Source organism: Rana temporaria, chromosome 3, assembly GCF_905171775.1.
Source record: "Rana temporaria chromosome 3, aRanTem1.1, whole genome shotgun sequence".
NCBI classification, from domain to species: domain Eukaryota; kingdom Metazoa; phylum Chordata; class Amphibia; order Anura; family Ranidae; genus Rana; species Rana temporaria.
Window position 1 is genome coordinate 267,958,875 of NC_053491.1, and position 15,323 is coordinate 267,974,197.

Here is a 15,323-nt window from a genome sequence, read left to right on the forward strand (position 1 = left end):
CTTAAAACAGTCATTCCAGCCAAACCAGGCTTCATTTATAGGAAAGCACCCAATTATGGAGGCAAAATTGTTAAAAAAGTTTTAGATCCCCCTAGAAAACTCCCGTCCATCTGGGACAAAGATGGTTTCTTCCCCTGTCGGAAATGTCTACCATGCAGGGAAGCTAATAGACCAATGAGAGCTGTCGAAACCTTTTATCTCCACATCTAATGGGATCGAATTCCCTATAAAAGAATTCATAACTTGTAATACTTCCTATGTAGTATACATTCTTGAATGTCCTTGCAAACTCAGGTATATAGGCCGTACAAAAAGAGTTTTGAAAGTGAGGATAGCAGAACATGTTGCAAATATCAAATTAGGTTACAAAGACCACAATGTATCACTACATTTCAAGTTATTCCATGACCGCAACCCCGCAGGCCTCAAATTTTGGGGGGTGGATCACATAAAACCAGCATGGAGGGGATCCAACTGTGTTAGAGAACTATCTAAACTTGAAACACAGTGGATATATACAGTTGATACTTTATTGCCGAAAGGATTGAACGTAGACCTTGACATCAACTGCATTATTAGCGATTACTGATCATCCTCCCTCATTTTTCATATCTCACTTACCTTTGCGTTTATTATCTTTCTCATCCCATATATGTATTTATATTCATATTATGCGTTAATATTTATATATAATTTTAAATATTTGAATACTATATATATATATATATATAAATATATGTGACATCATTTTGCCTTTAACTCAGATATTTTGATATTTTACTTTATTATCAATTCTAATCTTTGTATAGGTTTAATCATGGTCTGGCTATATTTTAATCATGGTCTGGCTATATTTTATATCTTTTTAAGAATATTTTATGAATTTTTATTCAATTTAATTAGCCATTGACTATTACTATTTATTTACACTGATATTGGATTTATTTAATTTATTTACCTATTTTCAGTGACTAATATTCATGTTTAGCTACCATATAGTCTTTTTCACCTATACATATAGACTTATATTTCTTTGCATAACGATGTGCACCTCCCTATTGACGGCAGCTTTGAGTGGCCGTGGTGAGTCACGGTTTTTAAATAAAAAGACGTTTCCTTCTATGGTTAGGTCACAACGCTGCTATTTATTGCATTAAAACAGAAATTATGCCAGCTCGACATGATTAATCTATGATCATGTGTCACATTTTGTGGGCGCACTGTATTTTGTAAAACGTATTCTTTAAACCTATTTTTGTGCATCATTTATATATCACATTGTTTGAATATCCCAGTGACTCGACACGGCTGACGTCCTGTTTTACTTCCATCCTATGATGCACCAATCGGGATCAGGGAGGCAGGACTGTCTTACCCAATGGCCGTGGAGGAGGGATAATAAGTAGACAGTGATAATGCAGAGTAGCCACACCCTCTGTTGAAGTCTGAAGTGGCGAAACGCGTCAGTGCGTGGCTACAATGGCATAACCAGGAAGAGAAGTGGGTTCCACCGCCAACCAGACTGTAACCAGGAAAGGTCTTACCAGCATAGTGCTTTCTAGCACACGCGCGGCCCCTGTGTTCGGAGGACAGCGGTGAACCCTTTTCATTTTAATTGTCATTACAAGTGTATATATTGTATGTATATTGGAAGCGGGGCTGTGTTTTACAGGGGGCATCTATTAAAATGGGATTACACTATATAGTGCCTTTGTTTTTTATGTGCCCTGAATGAAATTAACCCCTGCTGATCCTGGAGAGATGATGGAAGTCTGATTAAGAGAAATTGGTATACAAGGCTCTAATTTATACACCTTCTGTTGAGTGTAAACCCCAGAGGGGGAGTGTGACCCACTTTTGAGGTGAAGACTGGGAATTGGTGTAGGGTGCACTACAAAGCCTTTCCTAGAAGCACATATCACCGTAGAACTGTACTTTTTTTTCTGGACTTTTGTTGTATGAGGAGTTGGACTTCATCCAATAACTAGCGCTGTTTTATCAATCAGACTTTGGTTCTATTAGCTTGATACATTGTTTTATGTTTTATAAATGTCTTTTCATTTATTTTAAACAGCTGCTGCTATAGATAATTTCATCTTGAGGATTTATCTATCGAGTGTTTACTCAATTTATTTACCATTTAACCTACTGTGAGATATATATTTTTTTTCCTACCAGCTGTCACTCATAGACAGTTGATACATATTTCCCTTGGCGCCGGGAAGTGCACTGTGGGCCCCTGTTTGTGCACCTCTGTCTGATATATATATATTTTTTGTAAAGGGGCCCCCACCCGCTTCTCAATCAATTGTCTCAATTTGCAGCAGCCTTCCCCCCCGCTTCTTTCAGGCAGCAGCACCCCCCCCCCTCGGTCCTCTGCTCCAGGGGGCCCATGCCTGATGGCGGCCCTGGCCCGAGGCCGAAGACCCTTGGACAGGTGTGTGTCTGTTTATTAAAAGTCAGCAGCTACTAATTTTGTACAATTTTTTTACTTAATTTGAAAGCTCCTCTTTAAACAGCTGCTTTCATGGTAGTGCTACATATTGTTCATGGCCAAGAACCTGGGCCCAGATTCACAAAGCAGATGCGCTGACTTAACTCGAGATGCGCGGCGTAATTGAAAAATGCGCCGCGCGTATCTTTGCGCCGTATCCACAAAACGAGATACGCCTGAAATTCAGTTTTTTCCATCCTACCTAAAAGAATTACACCGGCGCTTCTTCGCACGCAAAATACGCTAGACACGCCACTGTTTTGATAGGCAAAGATGCAAATGAGGGAGATAAGGCGATCCACAAAATTCAGTGTGTGCGGCGTAGATTACGCCCTGTGTGCTTCTGCTAGTTTCATTGTGTAAAATTACACTTTATAAAAGCAGCCCTAACTTTGCACCAGCCGTGTAAAGGTCAGCTAAAGCAACACCATTAAGGAAGAGCTGAGCACACACACTTGCAGGACAACAATCTGTATGCCAGGGGCATCCATGCTCATAACTATACTAGTGACTTTAGTAACCGAGGGTACCCCCTCTTCTGAGGGAACAGCAGTCAGGAGACGCCTCGCAGAATGCATCTTTGCACAGTAAGCACACTCATTAATCATGACACAATGAGAATGCATGCATGCACACCCACTGTGGTCCCTAGCACAGACACATCACATGAACATCTAATTGGATTAGATCCAAGTACCCCCAATGGTACTTGGGAGCAGTAACGCCACGGCTCCAATTATGTCACTGTGCATTCATACACCATTCACATGGACCTGGGATCACTTCTCCCTGGTCCTGGGGATCCCTACTCCACCACAACTGAGGGTGACACCCCTTATTTAATCAGGAATGCCACCCCCACATTCATACATCATTCACACACATAAAACAAATCATAAGTACAGTATAATAATAAAAAAAAAAAAGTACCCCAAAAGTCAACGGCGGCGGCAAGAGCTACGCCTGGGCCGCCCACGGCCACGGCCAACCAGGGGAGACTCCTGGGGGGGGGGTGAGCAGGGGAAGGAGGAGACTCATGGGGGGGGGTGAGCAGGGGAAGGAGGAGCCTCCCCTGGTGACTGTCCTCCTGCTGGCCTGCCCTCCAAGGCCACTGCAATCCTGTTTAGACCCAGAGTGAGGGCTGCCGTATTGGCCTGGACAGCCCGGGTATTGTCCTGGACAGCCTGGGTCAGGGCACTCACCTCCTGGCCCACGCCTGTTGTGGCGGTCTGCAGGTCACAAATGCATGTGATGACCGCCAAGGAGTTTGTGGCCACATCAGTGAGTGACTCCTTAATTGAGCCCAGGCTGTCCTCTATCTGGGTCAGAGTCTGGTTGATCTGACCCAGATGGTGGGTCTGAAGGGCATTGTCCCTCCGCAGAGTGGCCGGCAGAACCTCGGCCACCCCCCTGGTCTTCTGGGTTGCCTTCCTGCCTGCAGCTGAGGCTTGTGGCCTGGGAGGAGGGGAGAGAGAGACCCTTGTGGGGGAGGCCTGTTGGGGGAGGAGTGGGAGGGGCTACCCCTGATGGTGGCCTGACTGCTGCCAGCCTCAGGGGTAGCCTCAGGGGTAAACACATCCGAGGCCAAAAGGACTTCTCTGGCAATGTCCATATCTTCATCCTCATCCTCCCCCCCCTCATCCACCCCCCCTCAACCTCCTCATGAGGGGAGGTGTGGCCACTCCCCTCCCCTGGGGACTCCTGCCATTCTTGGGGCTCTTCTGCAGCCTGTTGTCCTGGGGATGGTGCAGCCTGGCCTGATGGCCCAGCAACCTCCTGGCCTGATGGCCCAGCAATCTCCTGGCCATCTGTGGAGGGCACAAAACAATCACAGGTTGGAGGATCCACACACTTGGCACATCTTCCCTTCCCCCACCCACAAATGCTAATCACCAGATAGAAAAACCCCAAAATTACCTGTCCTCACAGGAGAATCAGGTCCACCACCTGCTGGCTATGGAAACACCGGGCCACTGCCCATTCCTCCTCAGTCAGCCTGACGGAGCAGGGTGGGCCTCCTCCAGTGCCCGTGGCATGGGCATTTATTTTGGCCATCTTGTCCCGGACCAGGCTCCTAAGATCGTTGATCTTCTTTTGAATCCCCCCCGCCGCATTGATCTAAACAGTAATTTTTTTAATGATCTCCTTCCTCCTGGCCGGGGTGGTGTTCCGGCTCTCAGGGCCATGCAAATAACACCCGAAACGGCTGATGGCCCTAGCAAGTATCTGCTTTTCTGTGTTGGAAAAATTAAGCTTCCTGCGCTTCGGTGCCATAACACCCAACACTCAGCACCAACAAAAAACAAACACAGCAAACAAACACAAATACTCACACAACAAACAAACACAAATACTCACACAACAAACAAACACAAAAATCAAACCACACAAGCAGACAGCTAATACAAATTCAAAAACAAACACCAAAAAAACAAACAGAAAATACACTCAGAAAAAAAACAATCAGAAAAAACAAACAGAAAATACACTCAGAAAAAAAACACAGCTACTACACTCTACTACTCCTCCAAATCTTTTATCTAACACTAAACTCACCAACACACACCAACAGACGACAGAGCAAAAGCAACTTGCTCTAGGAAAGGGGAACACAGGCATGTACTTTTGCAAGGGAATTGTGTTTGTCTGGGGCTATTTATACACAGGGCGATTCTCAAACTATGTACGCTTGGCCTTTTACCTATCTCACTGATTGCGCTGAGCCGAGTTCTGCACATGCCCAGTGAGGTGCAGATTCATGCGCGCATGCGCAGTACGGCCGGCCCTTAATTTGCATGGGGTCACGGCTCATTACAATGGAGCACGCCCAATTCCTTCCCACTTGCAATAACCCCGCCTTACGCCTCGGGATTTAAGTTACGCTTGCGCAATTGTGGGCGCAAATGCGCTGTGGATACGGCACTTACGACACAAAATTAAGGCGCCGTAACTTAAATGACATACGTTTGGAGTAACTTAATTTGCGCCGCTCTACGTGAATCTGGGCCTCGATGACTACAGTGTGGATCCAAGCTGGGATGTCATCTTACAACAGTAGAAAGTGGAGAATAATGCAATGCTTCCACATAAGGAAAGGTATGTGGAAGGCAGAGACTGTGACTTGTTATTCATTAGATGCAGCTCCTATTTGATTTAAAGCAGCAACTCTTTTGTTTTTAGGTCCAATGTACTTAGCTGCTGTGCCATATGTCTAAGGGAACTACTACGCTCCAATCCAAATGTCTCTATATTTGAACTTTTTATACTTTCTCAACCAATTATACTATCTATCTATCTATCTATCTATCTATCTATCTATCTATCTATCTATCTATCTATCTATCTATCTATCTATCTATCTATCTATCTATCTATCTATCTATCTATCTATCTTTCTAGGCTTTGCTATAATATTTTGCACTTATTCCTGTAAACTGATTCAGTCTCCCATTTCATTTGTGTTCAGCAATCTGATAACTTGCCATGTGTCAATTTATACATTCCTTCTGTGTTTGCTATATTGCAGAGACCTTGGGTTATCTATTCCTTTAACTGAATATGTACAACGTTGTACAACATAGGTGCTTGTCTCTGTCAAAACTGATGTTATTACTTTATGTGCATTTCAATACAATAAAAACTCCTCTAGATTTAAAAAAAATGAAATAGTATAAGCTTACTTTTAGGCAGGGCTTTTTTTCAGGGGGAACTTGGGGGAACTCAGTTCCACCACCTCTGGCTCAGACCTTTCGGTGCCTGCTCACCACAATCACTTGTAAACACAGAAGTCTGGTTTCTGTGTTTACAAGTGACAGCTCTGCACTCTGTGTGTAACCCCCTGAACTCTGCACTCTGTATGTAATGCAATCTTGGTATTTAATGCCCCTATAAGACCCTTCTACTGTTTTTGAAATCTGAATGGGTTCGTGGTTGAGTTCCTGCACCTACTTTCTGAGAAAAAAAAGCTCTGCTTTTAGGGATGAGCAGAACATCCCACGGCTCGGTTTCCAGCAGAAAATGCGAAAACATTTTTTTGAACACTGTTAAAGTCTATGGTACACGAACATGAACTTCCTGTTCTTCTGTCTGTAACTACACACAGTAATGCAAGGCTTTCTCTCTGGTGTGGAGAAAGCTTATTGAGGGGGGAGGGGGCAAGCAGGAGGGTCAGGATGCCCACTAACACACAGCTCCTTTCTCTATCTGCAAAGTAGAGAGTATCCTGACCTTCCTGCTCGCCCCTGAAGTGAGGATTTCTCATAAGAAATAAGCACATTTAAAAGCAAAATCGAAGGATGAGGTAAGTGAAGAAGGACTGCACTAAGGTAAAGGAAGCTATTTAGGGATTTTTTTTTTACCTTTACAACCCCTTTAATATGCAAGTCATTGTCATAAAAAGTGTTTGGGAACCCGGGTCCCAAACTGTCCATAACCGTCTTAGAGATGGAAAAAATCAGCATTGAAATGCATTGGATGTATAAACGTCCATTCTTGTATGTAGAATTATTGATGTGTATACTTTATATACTAAGGCACTATGACAAATGCAAACACAAGATGTAATGCCGATCTATCCAAAGATTAAATTGATATATGAAAAGGATAATATTGTCTCAGAGCCTGTTTACCTCTAGACAATCAAAACATACCTGTCTTATTGTGAATAGCTCATACCACTGTGGTTTAAATACTTGTCACTATTGTGATAAACATACTACAAGTACGATACCATGTTATAGAGTCTGCCCTATGTGCACTCCAGTACTTGGGCTGCACCCCTTTTATTAGAATAAGAATTGGAATGGGGAACAACAACACCATAAACCCAAATGCTATATTAAAATAGTTAGATATATATCTTATGTTTCCAAACATTTCAGAGATGCACATGCAAGCAATATGGGGTCTTTCTCTTTCTGTTGAGTTGAACAGGTTACAAAATCTCCACAAGGAGGTGATATTTATCGCAGGTTATTTGATAAAGAAGTGTGGTGGATTTTCACACTATGTACTAGGACTCCACTGGGTCTTAACCACAGATGGGATGTGGATCTTTTCCTTAAGTGAAGTTTTTACTTATTTCTGTTACTAAACTTTTGTCTCCCTTTTGATCACACATTCCTCATGGTGGTTGTAATGCATACATTTAATTACTAATTACTCAACAATGTGTTCTCATACATCTAGAAAACGATTAATATGCTCATGTTTATATTTGTATTCCCTATATCAGTTTGGGACGTATTAGGCCCCTTTCACAGCCTAGGTTCACATTGGAGCGATTTGTCATGCGATTTGAGAGATCAATTCGCATGAGAAGTCGCAGCCTATTGGCGGCAATGGCACTGTTCCAATCAGTGCGACACCGATTTTGCGGCGCCGCACCGATTTGCAAAAGTAGTTCCTGCACTACTTTTGCCGATTTCAGGTGCGATTTCTATAGACATCTGTGTATGAAGCCACACAAATGTCTATCAAGTAGCACCTGAAATCGCGCTGACCTTGCTACTTTGAAATCGCGCCACTTCAAGTAAAGTAGCACAATTTCAAAGTAGCATCAGTGTGAACCAGGGCTATGACTTCAATGTTGTGCGTTTTTGCCGCGATTTTGCCGCGATTTGGGACCAGTACAACTTCGACTTTGCCACAACTTTGGCATTAACCAATAAAAACATACATGGTGTGAGGCAATTCCTTTTCCTGCCACAGCAGTTGTCTTTGCTGCTGCGGCAGTAGCAGTGCATGAGGAAGAAGAGGAGGAGAAGACGTTGATATAGGGTACATCCCATCATTGCCAATCGTGAAGATAGGGGTCAATTTTGGGTCCTCTATAATGATGAATGAGAAGAATGCTCCTTACATTGGTGGTCAGTGGGAAGAATGCTCCTTAAATTGGTGGTTAGTGGGAAGAATGCTCCTTACATTGGTGGTCAGTGGGAAGAATGCTCCTTACATTGGTGGTCAGTGGGAAGGATGTCCCTTACATTGGTGGTCAGTGAGAAGAATGCTCCTTACATTGGTGATCAGTGGGAAGAATGTCCCTTACATTGGTGGTCAGTGAGAAGAATGCTCCTAACATTGGTGGTCAGTGGGAAGAATGCTCCTTACATTGGTGGTCAGTGGGAAGAATGCTCCTTACATTGGTGGTCAGTGAGAAGAATTCTCCTTACATTGGTGGTCAGTTGGAAGGATGTCCCTTACATTGGTGGTCAGTTGGAAGGATGTCCCTTACATTGGTGGTCAGTGAGAAGAATGCTCCTTACATTGGTGGTCAGTGAGAAGAATGCTCCTTACATTGGTGGTCAGTGGGAAGGATGTCCCTTACATTGGTGATCAGTGGGAAGAATGCTCCTTAAATTGGTGGTCAGTGAGAAGAATGCTTCTTACATTGGTGGTCAGTGGGAAGAATGTTCCCTTCATTGGTAGTCAGTGGGAAGAATGTCCCCTTCATTGGTGGTCAGTGGGATATTGTCCTTGTAGTTTGTCTTTGTAGTTTATCTTGTCTTTGTAGTTTGGGTCACACAAATCATAAATAGCTGGGCACTCACAGATAAATCAAATGATTTGCTCATTATCGAGGACGTCTTTTTTTTTTTTTACCTGTTTGGAGCACATTGTTTCTGAGGGAATAACCAGGAAGTGAATGTGTGGTGGAAAAATGTGCTTGAGAGGGGGCTTCTATACTGAAAGGATTGGGTGGGACAAGGGTTAAAAAGCTGCTTGTGCTTACAAAGTTGTACTGAAATCGTACTGAAATCGTACTGAAATCGTACTGAAATCGTGTCTATATTATTCAGGTACGATTTTCATGCTACTTGAGGGTTTAACATTGAGGTCTATGGACATAAACTCGCATGGAAATCGGACCAAAGTAGTGCAGGGACTACTTTGAAGTCGGCACAACTTAAAGTCGTGCCAGTATGAATGGTGTTCATTGAAAATCATGGAGAATGAATATGGGGACATTAGTATAGTGCCCACAGCATGGGATTGTGGCTAGCAAAAAATATAAAATAACATTTTAGGTTAGTATCACTTTAAGAAGGTAGCTATCAGGCACAGGTAGTGTAAGCGGGAAACATGTGAATTTAGGCGGGATTGTCACGTGGATTAGGGCTTGCATACATGTGAGGTGAAGGGTATATAAGACCCCCCTCTGACTAGTTTTAGTCACAATTATCCTGGATGGACCTGTGAGCTTCCAGGTCATTAGCTAAATTTATGACTTTACTAACCTCTGAGGTAATGAAGACTCTGGTTAGAAGAGTTCTAGAGATGGCTGAGTCACAAGGAGGTGAAGAGTGGCTTAAAAAATGCCTGGCGGGGATGGAAGCTTCAGCGGTGGGGGTCCCTGCTGAGGAGAATTATGAGCAAGCAGCTGTCATATTGGAGGAAGGTGAGATAGCCTCGCCAGCTGAGGCTTCACCTGCAGCTATTCCCCCCTCACAGACCCGCAGGTCCAAGCGCAGCTGCCAACCGGAGCGTCCCTCCACGTCAGCTGCAGCCCGTGCAGATGAAGAGTCCCGCCGGGATGAAGAAGAAGAAATGCCTGTCAGGAGGGGAGAGTGTAACACACGAAGTGTTAGAAAAAAAATGAAGAACGTCTCTCCATCGCCAGCTCGTGGGAGAGGAAGGTCTGGTAAAGCAGCACAATCCCCGCCTAGAGGCAGAGACATGTCTTCTGTTTTACAGGTATCTGAAGGAGATGTTTCCATGCCGATGGCGTCGTATGCCTCCAGGCTAGCACAGATGGAAGCAGCGGTGGCCGCAAGAGAGAAGAACACTCACGCTGGAGCAGCAGCTAATACAGAACAAGCTGGTGAGTTATCACAGCAAAATTTAATTAACCAGTTACTTATTACAATTACAGAACTGACTGACTCTTTAGGTCAAGTGTCTGTGCCTGTCACTCCACATGCTAATGTATGGTCTGATAGCAATGCAATTCCTGTGGCTGCTTCTGTTTCTATGGTTGATAGTAATCCTAATAGTCTATTACAAGCTAATGTTCCTGAAAATTGTTACAAAGAGGTTTTGCCTTGTGAAATGTCACCATTAGGTTTTCACTTAGCAGCTAGTATAAAAGAAAACATATGGAATGGTGATTTTGTAGATTTAATGTCATTATGAATGAATGAATGAATGACTTGTATAGCGCAACGCATGCGAACTGAATCGCCTCTGTTACCTAATGTTAAAGAATTTTCAGGAAAAGTAGATAAAAAGAGTGATGAAGAGGATAGACGTCGCACAGCACCCAGGTCTTTTCATAATTGGCTTCAAGCTAACTGTATATTTTCTTCTATTATGGGAGAAACATTTCCAGAAAAATGCAGTGGCTTGTTTCAGCACTTAGAAAATATCTTGGAGGCTTATAGGAATTTTGGCGGTTTTGGCTGGTTCAATTATGACGAGTCATTCTGCCAAAAAATGGCAGTTTACAAGAACTTGAAGTGGGGAATGAAAGATGTCGGCTTATGGCTGAACCTCATTCTGCCACAGAAGCCAGTTTTGCCAAAACAAAATCTGGTTAACCAAGGTCCTTCTGCTTCAGTGTACAAGAAAGGCATATGTTACGCCTTTAATGAATCACAGTGCAGATGGGCTACATCATGTCGCTATAAACACGAATGCTCATTTTGTTTCGGAACGCACCGGTATCAAAATGTTTCAAAAGGAGTTACCAGCAAAAAGACAATTCCAAAAGCACACACTCCAGTGATATTGGAAAAAATGTATCCGTGGCTCCTGCTGTACCCAGACAGGGAGAGAGCGGAAATTTTAATTGAAGGTTTTGCAACAGGTTTTAAGCTTCCTAAATTTCTTGGTACTGGTTGTGAGGTGGTTGATAACCTAAAATCAGTTTTGATGCATGACCAGATGGTGAGACAAAAGCTGATCAAAGAAATAGCAGCAGGCCGAGTGGCCCGCCCTTTTGTCTCTCCACCTTTTAAAAATTTCCGTATATCCCCGTTAGGCCTAATTCCTAAAAAAGAACCGAATGCTTTTAGACTAATCCATCATCTTTCATATCCAAAAGGAAATTCATTAAATGATGAAATAAATGCTTCCTTGGCTTCGGTTTCATACGCCAGTTTCGATGACGCAGTTAATTTAATTAAAAAATTTGGGATTGGCGCTTTATTAGCTAAATCGGACATAGAATCTGCTTTTAGGTTGCTACCAATTGCCCCTGAATCGTTCAACTCATTAGGTTTTTGTTTTGATAATTATTTATTTTATGATATGATATGTGCCTGCCAATGGGTTGCTCTTTGTCTTGTCAATATTTTGAGACATTTGCAACCTTCTTCCAGTGGGTAGTCATTTATGAGTCAGGATGTGAAAGTATTATTCATTATCTAGATGACTTTTTATTTATAGGTCCTCTGGATTCGAGGGTATGTGAACTATTATTAAGATTATTCATGGCTATGGCTAAGAATTTTGGTATTCCCATTGCTTTGGAAAAAACTTTTTTTACCTGCAACAGAGATAGAATTTTTAGGAATTGGTATTGACACCAAGTTGTTTCATTATCAGCTCCCGGATTTAAAAAATGCGCGTATCCAGAATACAATTTGCTGTTTCTTACGTAAGAAAAAAGTGGTTTTAAAAGAGCTTCAATCCTTTTCGGGTTTGTTGGCCTTTGCGTCGCGTATCATGCCTGTTGGCAGAATCTTCTCACGGAGATTGTCAATGGCCATGTCCGGTTTAAAATTGACATCTTCTCACATACGTCTCACGACTGCCCTAAAGGATGACCTTTTAGTCTGGTCTCAATTTTTGTGTGATTATAATGGTAGAACAATGTTTCAGGAGGATTTTGTTTTTTCATCTAAAATGGAGCTATATACGGATGCGGCGGGTTCAGTGGGTTTCGCCGCAGGCTGGCGCACACATTGGTGCTGTGGGTCATGGCCTCAATTCTGGATTGATAACAAAGCAAAAAATATTGTCCTGTTGGAATTATTCCCGATAATAGTAGCATTCGAATTGTGGGGAGAATATTTTTCCAACAAGAGAATATTAATTCATTCAGACAATAGAGGCGTTTTGTTCGCTGTAAATTGTTTGTCATCGAAATCGGAAAGTGTGATAAAGCTGCCCCGCTATTTTGTGCTTTTATGCTTGAAATTGAACATTTGGGTTAACGCGAAGCATGTACCAGGTAAGCAGAACACAGTAGCTGACGCATTATCTCGTTTGCAGATGACACGTTTCAGACAACTTTTCCCGGAAGCGGACTTGATTGGTTACAAGTGCCCAAGTCAACTATTGGACTTGATTTGACCCCAATAGCGGAATCTATAAAGAATTCTTTGGCCTCTAAAACATGGATCGATTATTCGATTGCATGGAGGAATTGGCTGTTGTTCAATAATAAATTAGGTTGTTCTGGATTAGCTTCTACGGAACACACAATTTTAGCATTTCTGGTTTCTCTGATGGAAAGAAAAATTTATTTTACATATATTAATAAAAGTCTAGTTGGAATTTCCTTTTTCTTTAAAATGTTTAAATTACCAGCGTGTAACAGTTTTTCTCTGTACGCCAGGCATTAAAGGGATACAAGAAAAAAACATGTATTCCTGACACACGGAGACCTATCTCTATAGATATTTTAAAGAAAATTTGCGAAGCCACTTCAAAGATATGCAGGTCTGAATATGAAGCATTATTATTTCATTCAGCCTTTGTTTTAATCTTCTTTGCGGCACTTCGCATATCAGAGTTAGTGCCTCAGAACAAACAGGGTATGTCAGGTTTAAAATGTGATGAGGTAGTAGTTACTTCAGATAAGGTAGAAATTTTCATCAGTAAATCAAAAACAGATGTTAATGGTAAGGGTCATTGGCTCACTTTAAATGCTTGTGGCGACTCATTCCTTTGCCCGGTTGCTGTTCTTTCTAAATATATTTCTGTTAGGCCCCCTGGCCCAGGTAAGTTTTTGGTCCATTGTGATCTTACCCCAATGACAAAATTTCAATTTTCGGCCATTTTGCATCGGTGTTTAGCTAATATAGGCCTTTCTCAGTTTAAATTCTCCTCTCACTCCTTTCGAATCGGGGCCGCCACAGAGGCAGCTAGAATGGGCCTTAATGACTCTGTGATAAAAAGATTAGGAAGATGGGAATCAAAAAGGTTTAACCTTTATATCCGTCCTAATTTATCTATTTAATTCCTCAGGTTACAAGTCAGCTATATGGATTGTTGGACATTCGTTTGTTCATTGGGCTCATAAAAGAGCTGTTCAACGATGCTACACTTCTAATTTAACCTTATCTCCTGAATCTTTTCAAGTATTATGGAAAGGTATTCGTGGGCTTCAGTGGGATAATTTGTTGTTTCACCTGTTTAAGTTGGCTCAATGGTGGCAGTCCCTTGACATTTTAATAATCCATTTCGGTGGTAATGATGTTGATAAGCAGTCTACTTTAGATCTCATTTTTATGATAAAGAGAGATTAACATATGATTTATCTATCTTTTCCGGGTGTAAAGATAATTTTCTCTGAAATAATTCCGCGTTTAATTTGGTTGTCCTCAGCGAAGGTTAAACGTTGGAAAAAATCAGCGTGTAAATCATTCGATTGAAAAATATATGCCTAGTTTGGATAGTTTTTCTTTTAGGCATTTTGAGTTGGAGGGTGGTTTTCCAGGCCTATACAGACGAGATGGAGATCACTTATCGGATATAGGCCTGGATATATTTAATCTTGGACTCCAAACCATGATCGAAAAGGCCACGGTAGTGGGGTAGGCCGTTTTTTGTTTTTTCGCATTAACAAAAATCGGCTGGTAGGGGACTTTATTGAATATTTATTGAATATTTTATTTATGATACTTGCTTGAATTCTATAACTGAATGCGATTTTTGAGTTTGATAAATATTTGAAATAATAGAATTTATGTATTTGATATAATTAATAAAGATAAGTTTGAAATGAAATTAATGTTTATATTATAATATACCAATAAAGGTGCCGCGGCCATTTTTACCACCATTTTGAATGGTTTCTGGTTTGGTGTTTTTATTTACTTCTTTTTTGTATAGCCTACATTCCCATGAATAAGGGGGCAATAGTATAGTGCCCACAGCATGGGATTGTGGCTGGCAATTTTTTTTTTTTAGGTTAGTATCACTTTAAGAAGGTAGCTATCAGGCACAGGTAGTGTAAGCGGGAAACATGTGAATTTAGGCGGTATTGTCACGTGGATTAGGGCTTGGATACATGTGAGGAGAAGGGTATATAAGACCCCCCTCTGACTGGTTTTAGTCACAATTATCCTGGATTGACCTGTGAGCTCCCCTTCCCTCCCACCCTGTCGCAGCACCTGTTATGTGGTTTGTCACCCTTGAATCAAGGGGGGACTTTATTGAATATTTATTGAATATTTTATTTATGATACTCTCTTGAGTTCTATAACTGAGTGAGATTTTTGAGTTTGATAAATATTTGAAGTAATAGAATTTATGTATTTGATATATTTAATAAAGATAAGTTTGAAATTAAATTAATGTTTATATTATAATATACCAATAAAGGTGCCGCGGCCATTTTTACCACCATTTTGAATAGTTTCTGGTTTGGTGTTTTTATTTACTTCTTTTTTGTATAGCCCACATTCCCATGACTTGTCATACGATTTTGCAGTACAAAATCATGAGACAAGTCGTATAAGTGTGAAAGGGGACTTAATGGGCCAAATTCTCAAAAGAGATACGCAGGCGGAACTGCTGTTCAGCCTGCTTATCTCTGTGCCTAACTTTGGAAACGATCCTCAAAAGGCTTTTTCCAAAGTTAGGCAGGAAATCTGACATGTTT